Below are 15,409 nucleotides of genomic sequence, written 5' to 3'. Positions count from 1 at the left end.
ACCTTACGCCGTTGCCTACACCTGGCCCGTACGTTGGCACTGACACGTGCGTCAGCACGTAACCTGACCCTCCCACGTTTCCGTACCCTCACCTGTGCCCTAAGCCTTGCCGTTCCCTAACCCTAACCCTAGCTCGGAATGGAAACCCACCACCAGCCCTACACCTTACCCTACGCCGTTGCCTACTCCTGGCCTGTACTCTGGCACTGCCCCGTGCATCAGCACGTAGCCTTACACTCTGGCGTTTCCGTACCCTCTCCTGTGCCCTAAGCCTTGCCGTTCCCTAACCCTAACCCTAGCCCAGAACGCAAATCCACCACCAGCCTACACTTTATCCTACGCCGTTGCCTACTCCTGGCCCGTACGCTGGCACTGACCCGTGCGTCAGCACGTAGCACGAGCCTCCCACGTTTCCGTACCTTCACCTGTGCCCTAAGCCTTGCCGTTCCCTAACCCTAACCCTAGCCCGGAACGGAAACCCACCACCAGCCTGACACCTTACATTACGCCGTACCCTATTCCTGGCCCGTACGCTGGCACTGAACCGTGCGTCAGCACGTAGCCTGACCCTCCCACGTTTCCGTACCCCCACCTGTGCCCTAAGCCATGCCGTTCCCTAACCCTAACCCTAGCCCGGAACGGAAACCCACCACCAGCCCTACACTTTATCCTACGCCGTTGCCTACTCCTGGCCCGTACGCTGGCACTGACCCGTGCGTCAGCACGTAGCCCGACCCTCCCACGTTTCCGTACCCTCACCTGTGCCCTAAGCCTTGCCGTTCCCTAACCCTAACCCTAGCCTGGAACGCAAATCCACCACCAGCCCTACACTTTATCCTACGCCGTTGCCTACACCTGGCCCGTACGCTGGCACTGACCCGTACGTCAGCACGCAGCCTTACCCTCCCGCGTTTCCGTACCCTCACCTGTACCCTAAGCCTTGCCGTTCCCTAACCCTAACCCTAGCCTGGAACGGAAACCAACCACAAGCCCTACACCTTACCTTATGCCGTACCCTATTGCTGGCCCGTACGCTGGCACTAAACCGTGCGTCAGCACGTAGCCCGACCCTCCCACGTTTCCGTACCCTCACCTGTGCCCTACGCCTTGCCGTTCCCTAACCCTAACCCTAGCCCGGAATAGAAACCCACCACCAGCCCTACACCTTACCTTACGCCATACCCTACTCCTGACCCGTACGCTGGCACTGACCCGTGCGTCAGCACGTAGCCTGACCCTCCCACGTTTCCGTACCCTCACCTGTGCCCTAAGCCTTGCCGTTCCCTAACCCTAACCCTAGCCCGGAATAGAAACCCACCACCAGCCCTACACGTTACCTTACGCCGTACCCTACTCCTGACCTGTACGCTGGCACTGACCTGTGCGTCAGCACGTAGCCTGACCCTCCCACGTTTCCGTAACCTCACCTGTGCCCTAAGCCTTGCCGTTCCCTAACCCTAACACTAGCCCGGAACGGAAAACAACCACCAGCCCTACACTTTATCCTACGCCGTTGCATACTCCTGGCCCGTACGCTGGCACTGACCCGTGCGTCAGCACGTAGCCCGACCCTCCCACGTTTCCGTAACCTCACCTGTGCCCTAAGCCTTGCCGTTCCCTAACCCTAACCCTAGCCCGGAATAGAAACCCACCACCAGCCCTACACCTTACCTTACGCCGTTGCCTACTCCTGGCCCGTACGCTGGCACTGACCCGTGCGTCAGCACGTAGCCTGACCCTCCCACGTTTCCGTACCCTCACCTGTGCCCTAATCCTTGCCGTTCCCAAACCCTAACCCTAGCCCGGAACGGAAACCCAGCACCAGCCCTACACCTTACCTTACGCCGTACCCTATTCCTGGCCCGTACGCTGGCACTGAACCGTGCGTCAGCACGTAGCCTGACCCTCCCACGTTTCCGTACCCACACCTGTGCTCTAAGCCTTGCCGTTCCCTAACCCTAACCCTAGCCTGGAACGCAAATCCACCACCAGCCCTACACTTTATCCTACGCCGTTGCCTACTCCTGGCCCGTACGCTGGCACTGACCCGTGCGTCAGCACGTAGCCCGACCCTCCCACGTTTCCGTACCCTCACCTGTGCCCTAAGCCTTGCCGTTCCCTAACCCTAACCCTAGCCTGGAACGGAAACCAACCACCAGCCCTACACCTTACCTTACGCCGTTGCCTACTCCTGGCCCGTACGCTGGCACTGCCCCGTGCATCAGCACGCAGCCTTACCCTCCCCAGTTTCCGTAGCCTCACCTGTGCCCTGAGCCTTGCCGTTCCCTAACCCTAACCCTAACCCGGAATAGAAACCCACCACCAGCCCTACACCTTTCCTTACGCCGTACCCTACTCCTGACCTGTACGCTGGCACTGACCCGTGCATCAGCACGTAGCCCGACCCTCCCACGTTTCCGTACCCTCACCTGTGCCCTAAGCCTTGCCGTTCCCTAACCCTAACCCTAGCCTGGAACGGAAAACAACCACCAGCCCTACACCTTACCTTACGCCGTTGCCTACACCTGGCCCGTACGCTGGCACTGACCCGTGCGTCAGCACGTAGCCTGACCCTCCCACGTTTCCGTACCCTCACCTGTGCCCTAAGCCTTGCCGTTCCCTAACCCTAACCCTAGCCCGGAATGGAAACCCACCACCAGCCCTACACCTTACCCTACGCCGTTGCCTACTCCAGGCCTGTACTCTGGCACTGCCCCGTGCATCAGCACGTAGCCTTACACTCTGGCGTTTCCGTACCCTCTCCTGTGCCCTAAGCCTTGCCGTTCCCTAACCCTAACCCTAGCCCAGAACGCAAATCCACCACCAGCCTACACTTTATCCTACGCCGTTGCCTACTCCTGGCCCGTACGCTGGCACTGACCCGTGCGTCAGCACGTAGCACGAGCCTCCCACGTTTCCGTACCTTCACCTGTGCCCTAAGCCTTGCCGTTCCCTAACCCTAACCCTAGCCCGGAACGGAAACCCACCACCAGCCTGACACCTTACATTACGCCGTACCCTATTCCTGGCCCGTACGCTGGCACTGAACCGTGCGTCAGCACGTAGCCTGACCCTCCCACGTTTCCGTACCCCCACCTGTGCCCTAAGCCATGCCGTTCCCTAACCCTAAACCTAGCCCGGAACGCAAATCCACCACCAGCCCTACACTTTATCCTACGCCGTTGCCTACTCCTGGCCCGTACGCTGGCACTGACCCGTGCGTCAGCACGTAGCCCGACCCTCCCACGTTTCCGTACCCTCACCTGTGCCCTAAGCCTTGCCGTTCCCTAACCCTAACCCTAGCCCGGAATAGAAACCCACCACCAGCCCTACACCTTACCTTACGCCATAACCTACTCCTGACCCGTACGCTGGCACTGACACGTGCGTCAGCACGTAGCCTGACCCTCCCACGTTTCCGTACCCTCACCTGTGCCCTAAGCCTTGCCGTTCCCTAACCCTAACCCTAGCCCCGAACGCAAATCCACCACCAGCCCTACACTTTATCCTACGCAGTTGCCTACTCCTGGCCCGTACGCTGGCACTGACCCGTGCGTCAGCACGTAGCCCGACCCTCCCACGTTTCTGTACCCTCACCTGTGCCCTAAGCCTTGCCGTTCCCTAACCCTAACCCTAGCACGGAATAGAAACCCACCACCAGCCCTACACCTTACCTTAAGCCGTTGCCTACTCCTGGCCCGTACGCTGGCACTGACCCGTGCGTCAGCACGTAGCCCGACCCTCCCACGTTTCTGTACCCTCACCTGTGCCCTAAGCCTTGCCGTTCCCTAACCCTAACCCTAGCCCGGAATAGAAACCCACCACCAGCCCTACACCTTACCTTAAGCCGTTGCCTACTCCTGGCCCGTACGCTGGCACTGACCCGTGCGTCAGCACGTAGCCTGACCCTCCCACGTTTCCGTACCCTCACCAGTGCCCTAAGCGTTGCCGTTCCCTAACCCTAACCCTAGCCCGGAATGGAAACCCACCACCAACCCTACACTTTATCCTACGCCGTTGTCTACTCTTGACCCGTATGCTGGCACTGACCCGTGTGTCAGCACGTAGCCCGACCCTCCCACGTTTCTGTACCCTCACCTGTGCCCTAAGCCTTGCCGTTCCCTAACCCTAACCCTAGCCCGGAATAGAAACCCACCACCAGCCCTACACCTTACCTTAAGCCGTTGCCTACTCCTGGCCCGTACGCTGGCACTGACCCGTGCGTCAGCACGTAGCTTGACCCTCCCACGTTTCCGTACCCTCACCTGTGCCCTAAGCCTTGCCGTTCCCTAACCCTAACCCTAGCCGGGAATAGAAACCCACCACCAGCCCTACACTTTTCCTTACGCCGTACCCTACTCCTGACCTGTACGCTGGCACTGACCTGTGCGTCAGCACGTAGCCTGACCCTCCCACGTTTCCGTACCCTCACCTGTGCCCTAAGCCTTGTCATTCCCTAACCCTAACCCTAGCCCGGAACGCAAATCCACCACCAGCCATACACTTTATCCTACGCCGTTGCCTACTCCTGGCCCGTACGCTGGCACTGACACGTGCGTCAGCATGTAGCCCGACCCTCCCACGTTTCCGTACCCTCACCTGTGCCCTAAGCCTTGCCGTTCCCTAACCCTAACCCTAGCCTGGAACGGAAACCAACCACGAGCCCTACACCTTACCTTACGCCGTTGCTTACTCCTGGCCCGTACGCTGGCACTGACCCGAGCGTCAGCACGTAGCCTGACCCTCCCACGTTTCCGTAACCTCACCTGTGCCCTAAGCCTTGCCGTTCCCTAACCCTAACACTAGCCCGGAACGGAAATCAACCACCAGCCCTACACTTTATCCTACGCCGTTGCCTACTCCTGGCCCGTACGCTGGCACTGACCCGTGCGTCAGCACGTAGCCCGACCCTCCCACGTTTCTGTACCCTCAACTGTGCCCTAAGCCTTGCCGTTCCCTAACCCTAACCCTAGCCCGGAGTAGAAACCCACCACCAGCCCTACACCTTACCTTACGCCATACCCTACTCCTGACCCGTACGCTGGCACTGACCCGTGCGTCAGCACGTAGCCTGACCCTCCCACGTTTCCGTGCCCTCACCTGTGCCCTAAGCCTTGCCGTTCGCTAACCCTAACCCTAGCCCGGAATAGAAACCCACCACCAGCCCTACACGGTACCTTACGCCGTACCATACTCCTGACCTGTACGCTGGCACTGACCTGTGCGTCAGCACGTAGCCTGACCCTCCCACGTTTCCGTACCCTCACCTGTGCCCTAAGCCTTGCCGTTCCCTAACCCTAAACCTAGCCCGGAATAGAAACCCACCACCAGCCCTACACCTTACCTTAAGCCGTTGCCTACTCCTGGCCCGTACGCTGGCACTGACCCGTGCGTCAGCACGTAGCCCGAACCTCCCACGTTTCTGTACCCTCACCTGTGCCCTAAGCCTTGCCTTTCCCTAACCCTAACCCTAGCCCGGAATAGAAACCCACCACCAGCCCTACACCTTACCTTAAGCCGTTGCCTACTCCTGGCCCGTACGCTGGCACTGACCCGTGCGTCAGCACGTAGCCTGACCCTCCCACGTTTCCGTACCCTCACCTGTGCCCTAAGCGTTGCCGTTCCCTAACCCTAACCCTAGCCCGGAATGGAAACCCACCACCAGCCCTACACTTTATCCTACGCCGTTGCCTACTCCTGGCCCGTATGCTGTCACTAACCCGTGCGTCAGCACGGGGCCCGACCCTCCCACGTTTCCGTACCCTCTCCTTTGCCCTAAGCCTTGCCGTTCCCTAACCCTAACCCTAGCCTGGAACGGAAATCAACCACAAGCCCTACACCTTACCTTACCCCGTACCCTACTCCTGGCCCGTACGTTGGCACTGACCCGTGCGTCAGCACGTAGCCTGACCCTCCCACGTTTCCGTACCCTCACCTGTGCCCTAAGCCTTGCCGTTCCCTAACCCTAACCCTAGGCCAGAACGGAAACCCACCACCAGCCCTACACCTTACCTTACGCCGTACCCTATTCCTGGCCCGTACGCTGGCACTGAACCGTGCGTCAGCACGTAGCCTGACCCTCCCACGTTTCCGTACCCTCACCTGTGCCCTAAGCCTTGCCGTTCCCTAACCCTAACCCTAGCCTGGAACGCAAATCCACCACCAGCCCTACACTTTATCCTACGCCGTTGCCTACTCCTGACCCGTACGCTGGCACTGACCCGTGCGTCAGCACGTAGCCCGACCCTCCCACGTTTCCGTACCCTCACCTGTGCCCTAAGCCTTGCCGTTCCCTAACCCTAACCCTAGCCTGGACCGGAAACCAACCACCAGCCCTACACCTTACCCTACGCCGTTGCCTACTCCTGGCCTGTACTCTGGCACTGACCCGTTCATCAGCACGTAGCCTTACCCTCCCACGTTTCCGTACCCTGACCTGTGCCCTAAGCCTTGCCGTTCCCTAACCCTAACCCTAGCCCGGAATAGAAACCCACCACCAGCCCTACACCTTACCTTACGCCGTACCCTACTCCTGACCCGTACGCTGGCACTGACCCGTGCGTCAGCACGTAGCCTGACCCTCCCACGTTTCCGTAACCTCACCTGTGCCCTAAGCCTTGCCGTTCCCTAACCCTAACACTAGCCCGGAACGGAAATCAACCACCAGCCCTACACTTTATCCTACGCCGTTGCCTACTCCTGGCCCGTACGCTGGCACTGACCCGTGCGTCAGCACGTAGCCCGACCCTCCCACGTTTCTGTACCCTCAACTGTGCCCTAAGCCTTGCCGTTCCCTAACCCTAACCCTAGCCCGGAGTAGAAACCCACCACCAGCCCTACACCTTACCTTACGCCATACCCTACTCCTGACCCGTACGCTGGCACTGACCCGTGCGTCAGCACGTAGCCTGACCCTCCCACGTTTCCGTGCCCTCACCTGTGCCCTAAGCCTTGCCGTTCGCTAACCCTAACCCTAGCCCGGAATAGAAACCCACCACCAGCCCTACACGGTACCTTACGCCGTACCATACTCCTGACCTGTACGCTGGCACTGACCTGTGCGTCAGCACGTAGCCTGACCCTCCCACGTTTCCGTACCCTCACCTGTGCCCTAAGCCTTGCCGTTCCCTAACCCTAAACCTAGCCCGGAATAGAAACCCACCACCAGCCCTACACCTTACCTTAAGCCGTTGCCTACTCCTGGCCCGTACGCTGGCACTGACCCGTGCGTCAGCACGTAGCCCGAACCTCCCACGTTTCTGTACCCTCACCTGTGCCCTAAGCCTTGCCTTTCCCTAACCCTAACCCTAGCCCGGAATAGAAACCCACCACCAGCCCTACACCTTACCTTAAGCCGTTGCCTACTCCTGGCCCGTACGCTGGCACTGACCCGTGCGTCAGCACGTAGCCTGACCCTCCCACGTTTCCGTACCCTCACCTGTGCCCTAAGCGTTGCCGTTCCCTAACCCTAACCCTAGCCCGGAATGGAAACCCACCACCAGCCCTACACTTTATCCTACGCCGTTGCCTACTCCTGGCCCGTATGCTGTCACTAACCCGTGCGTCAGCACGGGGCCCGACCCTCCCACGTTTCCCTACCCTCTCCTTTGCCCTAAGCCTTGCCGTTCCCTAACCCTAACCCTAGCCTGGAACGGAAATCAACCACAAGCCCTACACCTTACCTTACCCCGTACCCTACTCCTGGCCCGTACGTTGGCACTGACCCGTGCGTCAGCACGTAGCCTGACCCTCCCACGTTTCCGTACCCTCACCTGTGCCCTAAGCCTTGCCGTTCCCTAACCCTAACCCTAGGCCAGAACGGAAACCCACCACCAGCCCTACACCTTACCTTACGCCGTACCCTATTCCTGGCCCGTACGCTGGCACTGAACCGTGCGTCAGCACGTAGCCTGACCCTCCCACGTTTCCGTACCCTCACCTGTGCCCTAAGCCTTGCCGTTCCCTAACCCTAACCCTAGCCTGGAACGCAAATCCACCACCAGCCCTACACTTTATCCTACGCCGTTGCCTACTCCTGACCCGTACGCTGGCACTGACCCGTGCGTCAGCACGTAGCCCGACCCTCCCACGTTTCCGTACCCTCACCTGTGCCCTAAGCCTTGCCGTTCCCTAACCCTAACCCTAGCCTGGACCGGAAACCAACCACCAGCCCTACACCTTACCCTACGCCGTTGCCTACTCCTGGCCTGTACTCTGGCACTGACCCGTTCATCAGCACGTAGCCTTACCCTCCCACGTTTCCGTACCCTGACCTGTGCCCTAAGCCTTGCCGTTCCCTAACCCTAACCCTAGCCCGGAATAGAAACCCACCACCAGCCCTACACCTTACCTTACGCCGTACCCTACTCCTGACCCGTACGCTGGCACTGACCCGTGCGTCAGCACGTAGCCTGACCCTCCCACGTTTCCGTACCCTCACCTGTGCCCTAAGCCTTGCCGTTCCCTAACCCTAACCCTAGCCCGGAACGCAAATCCACCACCACCCCTACACCTTACCTTACGCCGTTGCCTACTCCTGGCCACTACGCTGGCACTGACCCGTGCGTCAGCACGTAGCCTGACCCTCCCACGTTTCCGTACCCTCACCTGTGCCCTAAGCCTTGCCTTTCCCTAACGCTAACCCTAGCCCGGAATGGAAACCCAACACCAGCCCTACAACTTACCCTACGCCGTTGCCTAGTCCTGGCCTGTACTCTGGCACTGACCCGTGCATCAGCACGTAGCCTTACCCTCCCGCGTTTCCGTACCCTGACCTGTGCCCTAAGCCTTGCCGTTCCCTAACCCTAACCCTAGCCCAGAACGCAAATCCACCACCAGCCGTACACTTTATCCTACGCCGTTGCCTACTCCTGGCCCGTACGCTGGCACTGACCCGTGCGTCTGCACGTAGCCCGACCCTCCCACGTTTCCATACCCTCACCTGTGCCCTAAGCCTTGCCGATCCCTAACCCTAACCCTATCCCGGAACGGAAATCAACCACAAGCACTACACCTTACCTTACGCCGTTGCACACTCCTGGCCCGAACGCTGGCACGGACCCGTGAATCAGCACGTAGCCTGCCCCTCCCACGTTTCCGTACCCTCACCTGTGTCCTAAGCCTTGCCGTTCCCTAACCCTAACCCCAGCCCGGAATGGAAACCCACCACCAGCCCTACACCTTACCTTACGCCGTACCCTATTCCTGGCCCGTACGCTGGCACTGAACCGTGCGTCAGCACGTAGCCTGACCCTCCCACGTTTCCGTACCCTCACTTGTGCCCTAAGCCTTGCCGTTCCCTAACGCCAACCCTAGCCCGGAATAGAAACCCACCACCAGCCCTACACCTTACCTTACGCCGTACCCTACTCCTGACCCGTACGCTGGCACTGACTCGTGCGTCTGCACGTAGCCTGACCCTCCCACGTTTCCGTATCCTCACCTGTGCCCTAAGCCTTGCCGTTCCCTAACCCTAACCCTAGCCCGGAACGCAAATCCACCACCAGCCCTACAATTTATCCTACGCCGTTGCCTACTCCTGGCCAGTACGCTGGCACTGACCCGTGCGTCAGCACGTATCCCGACCCTCCCACGTTTCCGTACCCTCACCTGTGCCCTAAGCCTTGCCGTTCCCTAACCCTAACCCTAGCCTGGAACGGAAAACAACCACCAGCTCTACACCTTACCTTACGCCGTTGCCTACTCCTGGCCCGTACGCTGGCACTGACCCGTGCGTCAGCACGTAGCCTGACCCTCCCACGTTTCCGTACCCTCACCTGTGCCCTAAGCCTTGCCGTTCCCTAACCCTAACCCTAGCCCAGAATGGAAACCCACCACCAGCCCTACACCTTACCCTACGCCGTTGCCTACTCCTGGCCTGTACTCTGGCACTGCCCCGTGCATCAGCACGTAGCCTTACCCTCCCGCGTTTCCGTACCCTCTCCTGTGCCCTAAGCCTTGCCGTTCCCTAAACCTAACCCTAGCCCAGAACGCAAATCCACCACCAGCCTACACTTTATCCTACGCCGTTGCCTACTCCTGGCCCGTACGCTGGCACTGACCCGTGCGTCAGCACGTAGCACGAGCCTCCCACGTTTCCGTACCTTCACCTGTTCCCTAAGCCTTGCCGTTCCCTAACCCTAACCCTAGCCCGGAACGGAAACCCACCACCAGCCTGACACCTTACCTTATGCCGTACCCTATTCCTGGCCCGTACGCTGGCACTGAACCGTGCATCAGCACGTAGCCTGACCCTCCCACGTTTCCGTACCCTCACCTGTGCCCTAAGCCTTGCCGTTCCCGAACACTAACCCTAGCCCGGAACGCAAATCCACCACCAGCCCTACACTTTATCCTACGCCGTTGCCTACTCCTGGCCCGTACGCTGGCACTGACCCGTGCGTCAGCACGTAGCCCGACCCTCCCACGTTTCCGTACCCTCACCTGTGCCCTAAGCCTTGCCGTTCCCTAACCCTAACCCTAGCCTGGAACGGAAAACAACCACCAGCCCTACACCTTACCTTACGCCGTTGCCTACTCCTGGCCCGTACGCTGGCACTGACCCGTGCGTCAGCACGTAGCCTGACCCTCCCACGTTTCCGTACCCTCACCTGTGCCCTAAGCCTTGCCGTTCCCTAACCCTAACCCTAGCCCGGAATGGAAACCCACCACCAGCCCTACACCTTACCCTACGCCGTTGCCTACTCCTGGCCTGTACTCTGGCACTGCCCCGTGCATCAGCATGTAGCCTTACCCTCCCGCGTTTCCGTACCCTCACCTGTGCCCTAAGCCTTGCCGTTCCCTAACCCTAACACTAGCCCGGAACGGAAAACAACCACCAGCCCTACACTTTATCCTACGCCGTTGCCTACTCCTGGCCCGTACGCTGGCACTGACACGTGCGTCAGCACGTAGCCCGACCCTCCCACGTTTCCGTACCCTCACCTGTGCCCTAAGCCTTGCCGTTCCCTAACCCTAACCCTAGCCTGGAACGGAAACCAACCACCAGCCCTACACCTTACCTTACGCCGTTGCCTACTCCTGGCCCGTACGCTGGCACTAACCCGTGCGTCAGCACGTAGCCTGACCCTCCCACGTTTCCGTAACCTCACCTGTGCCCTAAGCCTTGCCGTTCCCTAACCCTAACACTAGCCCGGAACGGAAAACAACCACCAGCCCTACACTTTATCCTACGCCGTTGCATACTCCTGGCCCGTACGCTGGCACTGACCCGTGCGTCAGCACGTAGCCCGACCCTCCCACGTTTCCGTAACCTCACCTGTGCCCTAAGCCTTGCCGTTCCCTAACCCTAACCCTAGCCCGGAATAGAAGCCCACCACCAGCCCTACACCTTACCTTACGCCGTTGCCTACTCCTGGCCCGTACGCTGGCACTGACCCGTGCGTCAGCATGTAGCCTGACCCTCTCACGTTTCCGTACCCTCACCTGTGCCCTAAGCCTTGCCGTTCCCTAACCCTAACTCTACCCCGGAATGGAAACCCACCACCAGCCCTACACTTTATCCTACGTCGTTGCCTACTCCTGGCCCGTATGCTGGCACTAACCCGTGCGTCAGAACGGGGCCCGATCCTCCCACGTTTCTGTAACCTCTCCTTTGCCCTAAGCCTTGCCGTTCCCTAACCCTAACCCTAGCCTGGAACGGAAATCAACCACAAGCCCTACACCTTATCTTACGCCGTACCCTACTCCTGGCCCGTACGTTGGCACTGACCCGTGCGTCAGCACGTAACCTGACCCTCCCACGTTTCCGTACCCTCACCTGTGCCCTAAGCCTTGCCGTTCCCTAACCCTAACCCTAGCCCGGAACGGAAACCCAGCACCAGCCCTACACCTTACCTTACGCCGTACCCTATTCCTGGCCCGTACGCTGGCACTGAACCGTGCGTCAGCACGTAGCCTGACCCTCCCACGTTTCCGTACCCTCACCTGTGCTCTAAGCCTTGCCGTTCCCTAACCCTAACCCTAGCCCGGAACGGAAACCCACCACCAGCCCTACACTTTATCCTACGCCGTTGCCTACTCCTGGCCCGTACGCTGGCACTGACCCGTGCGTCAGCACGTAGCCCGACCCTCCCACGTTTCCGTACCCTCACCTGTGCCCTAAGCCTTGCCGTTCCCTAACCCTAACCCTAGCCTGGAACGCAAATCCACCACCAGCCCTACACTTTATCCTACGCCGTTGCCTACACCTGGCCCGTACGCTGGCACTGACCCGTACGTCAGCACGCAGCCTTACCCTCCCGCGTTTCCGTACCCTCACCTGTGCCCTAAGCCTTGCCGTTCCCTAACCCTAACCCTAGCCTGGAACGGAAACCAACCACAAGCCCTACACCTTACCTTATGCCGTACCCTATTGCTGGCCCGTACGCTGGCACTGAACCGTGCGTCAGCACGTAGCCCGACCCTCCCACGTTTCCGTACCCTCACCTGTGCCCTAAGCCTTGCCGTTCCCTAACCCTAACCCTAGCCCGGAATAGAAACCCACCACCAGCCCTACACCTTACCTTACGCCGTACCCTATTCCTGGCCCGTACGCTGGCACTGACCCGTGCGTCAGCACGTAGCCCGACCCTCCCACGTTTCCGTACCCTCACCTGTGCCCTAAGCCTTGCCGTTCCCTAACCCTAACCCTAGCCTGGAACGCAAATCCACCACCAGCCCTACACTTTATCCTACGCCGTTGCCTACACCTGGCCCGTACGCTGGCACTGACCCATACGTCAGCACGCAGCCTTACCCTCCCGCGTTTCCGTACCCTCACCTGTGCCCTAAGCCTTGCCGTTCCCTAACCCTAACCCTAGCCTGGAACGGAAACCAACCACAAGCCCTACACCTTACCTTATGCCGTACCCTATTGCTGGCCCGTACGATGGCACTGAACCGTGCGTCAGCACGTAGCCCGACCCTCCCACGTTTCCGTACCCTCACCTGTGCCCTAAGCCTTGCCGTTCCCTAACCCTAACCCTAGCCCGGAATAGAAACCCACCACCAGCCCTACACCTTACCTTACGCCATACCCTACTCCTGACCCGTACGCTGGCACTGACCCGTGCGTCAGCACGTAGCCTGACCCTCCCACGTTTCCGTACCCTCACCTGTGCCCTAAGCCTTGCCGTTCCCTAACCCTAACCCTAGCCTGGAATAGAAACCCACCACCAGCCCTACACGTTACCTTACGCCGTACCCTACTCCTGACCTGTACGCTGGCACTGACCTGTGCGTCAGCACGTAGCCTGACCCTCCCACGTTTCCGTAACCTCACCTGTGCCCTAAGCTTTGCCGTTACCTAACCCTAACACTAGCCCGGAACGGAAAACAACCCCCAGCCCTACACTTTATCCTACGCCGTTGCATACTCCTGGCCCGTACGCTGGCACTGACCCGTGCGTCAGCACGTAGCCCGACCCTCCCACGTTTCCGTAACCTCACCTGTGCCCTAAGCCTTGCCGTACCCTAACCCTAACCCTAGCCCGGAATAGAAACCCACCACCAGCCCTACACCTTACCTTACGCCGTTGCCTACTCCTGGCCCGTACGCTGGCACTGACCCGTGCGTCAGCACGTAGCCTGACCCTCCCACGTTTCCGTACCCTCACCTGTGCCCTAAGCCTTGCCGTTCCCTAACCCTAACTCTAGCCCGGAATGGAAACCCACCACCAGCCCTACACTTTATCCTACGTCGTTGCCTACTCCTGGCCCGTATGCTGGCACTAACCCGTGCGTCAGAACGGGGCCCGATCCTCCCACGTTTCCGTACCCTCTCCTTTGCCCTAAGCCTTGCCGTTCCCTAACCCTAACCCTAGCATGGAACGGAAATCAACCACAAGCCCTACACCTTATCTTACGCCGTACCCTACTCCTGGCCCGTACGTTGGCACTGACCCGTGCGTCAGCACGTAGCCTGACCCTCCCACGTTTCCGTACCCTCACCTGTGCCCTAATCCTTGCCGTTCCCAAACCCTAACCCTAGCCCGGAACGGAAACCCAGCACCAGCCCTACACCTTACCTTACGCCGTACCCTATTCCTGGCCCGTACGCTGGCACTGAACCGTGCGTCAGCACGTAGCCTGACCCTCCCACGTTTCCGTACCCTCACCTGTGCTCTAAGCCTTGCCGTTCCCTAACCCTAACCCTAGCCTGGAACGCAAATCCACCACCAGCCCTACACTTTATCCTACGCCGTTGCCTACTCCTGGCCCGTACGCTGGCACTGACCCGTGCGTCAGCACATAGCCCGACCCTCCCACGTTTCCGTACCCTCACCTGTGCCCTAAGCCTTGCCGTTCCCTAACCCTAACCCTAGCCTGGAACGGAAAACAACCACCAGCCCTAAACCTTACCTTACGCCGTTGCCTACTCCTGGCCCGTACGCTGGCACTGCCCCGTGCATCAGCACGCAGCCTTACCCTCCCGAGTTTCCGTACCCTCACCTGTGCCCTGAGCCTTGCCGTTCCCTAACCCTAACCCTAACCCGGAATAGAAACCCACCACCAGCCCTACACCTTTCCTTACGCCGTACCCTACTCCTGACCTGTACGCTGGCACTGACCTGTGCGTCAGCACGTAGCCTGACCCTCCCACGTTTCCGTACCCTCACCTGTGCCCTAAGCCTTGCCGTTCCCTAACCCAAACCCTAGCCCGGAATGGAAACCCACCACCAGCCCTACACCTTACCCTACGCCGTTGCCTACTCCTGGCCTGTACTCTGGCACTGCCCCGTGCATCAGCACGTAGCCTTACCCTCCCGCGTTTCCGTACCCTCTCCTGTGCCCTAAGCCTTGCCGTTCCCTAAACCTAACCCTAGCCCAGAACGCAAATCCACCACCAGCCTACACTTTATCCTACGCCGTTGCCTACTCCTGGCCCGTACGCTGGCACTGACCCGTGCGTCAGCACGTAGCACGAGCCTCCCACGTTTCCGTACCTTCACCTGTGCCCTAAGCCTTGCCGTTCCCTAACCCTAACCCTAGCCCGGAACGGAAACCCACCAACAGCCTGACACCTTACCTTATGCCGTACCCTATTCCTGGCCCGTACGCTGGCACTGAACCGTGCGTCAGCACGTAGCCTGACCCTCCCACGTTTCCGTACCCTCACCTGTGCCCTAAGCCTTGCCGTTCCCGAACACTAACCCTAGCCCGGAACGCAAATCCACCACCAGCCCTACACTTTATCCTACGCCGTTGCCTACTCCTGGCCCGTATGCTGGCACTGACCCGTGCGTCAGCACGTAGCCCGACCCTCCCACGTTTCGGGTACCCTCACCTGTGCCCTAAGCCTTGCCGTTCCCTAACCCTAACCCTAGCCTGGAACGGAAAACAACCACCAGCCCTACACCTTACCTTACGCCGTTGCCTACTCCTGGCCCGTACGCTGGCACTGACCCGT

This window comes from Mesoplodon bidens (assembly GCF_964165515.1).
Source record: "Mesoplodon bidens genome assembly, chromosome: 18".
NCBI lineage: Eukaryota > Metazoa > Chordata > Mammalia > Artiodactyla > Ziphiidae > Mesoplodon > Mesoplodon bidens.
This window is presented reverse-complemented; position numbering follows the sequence as displayed.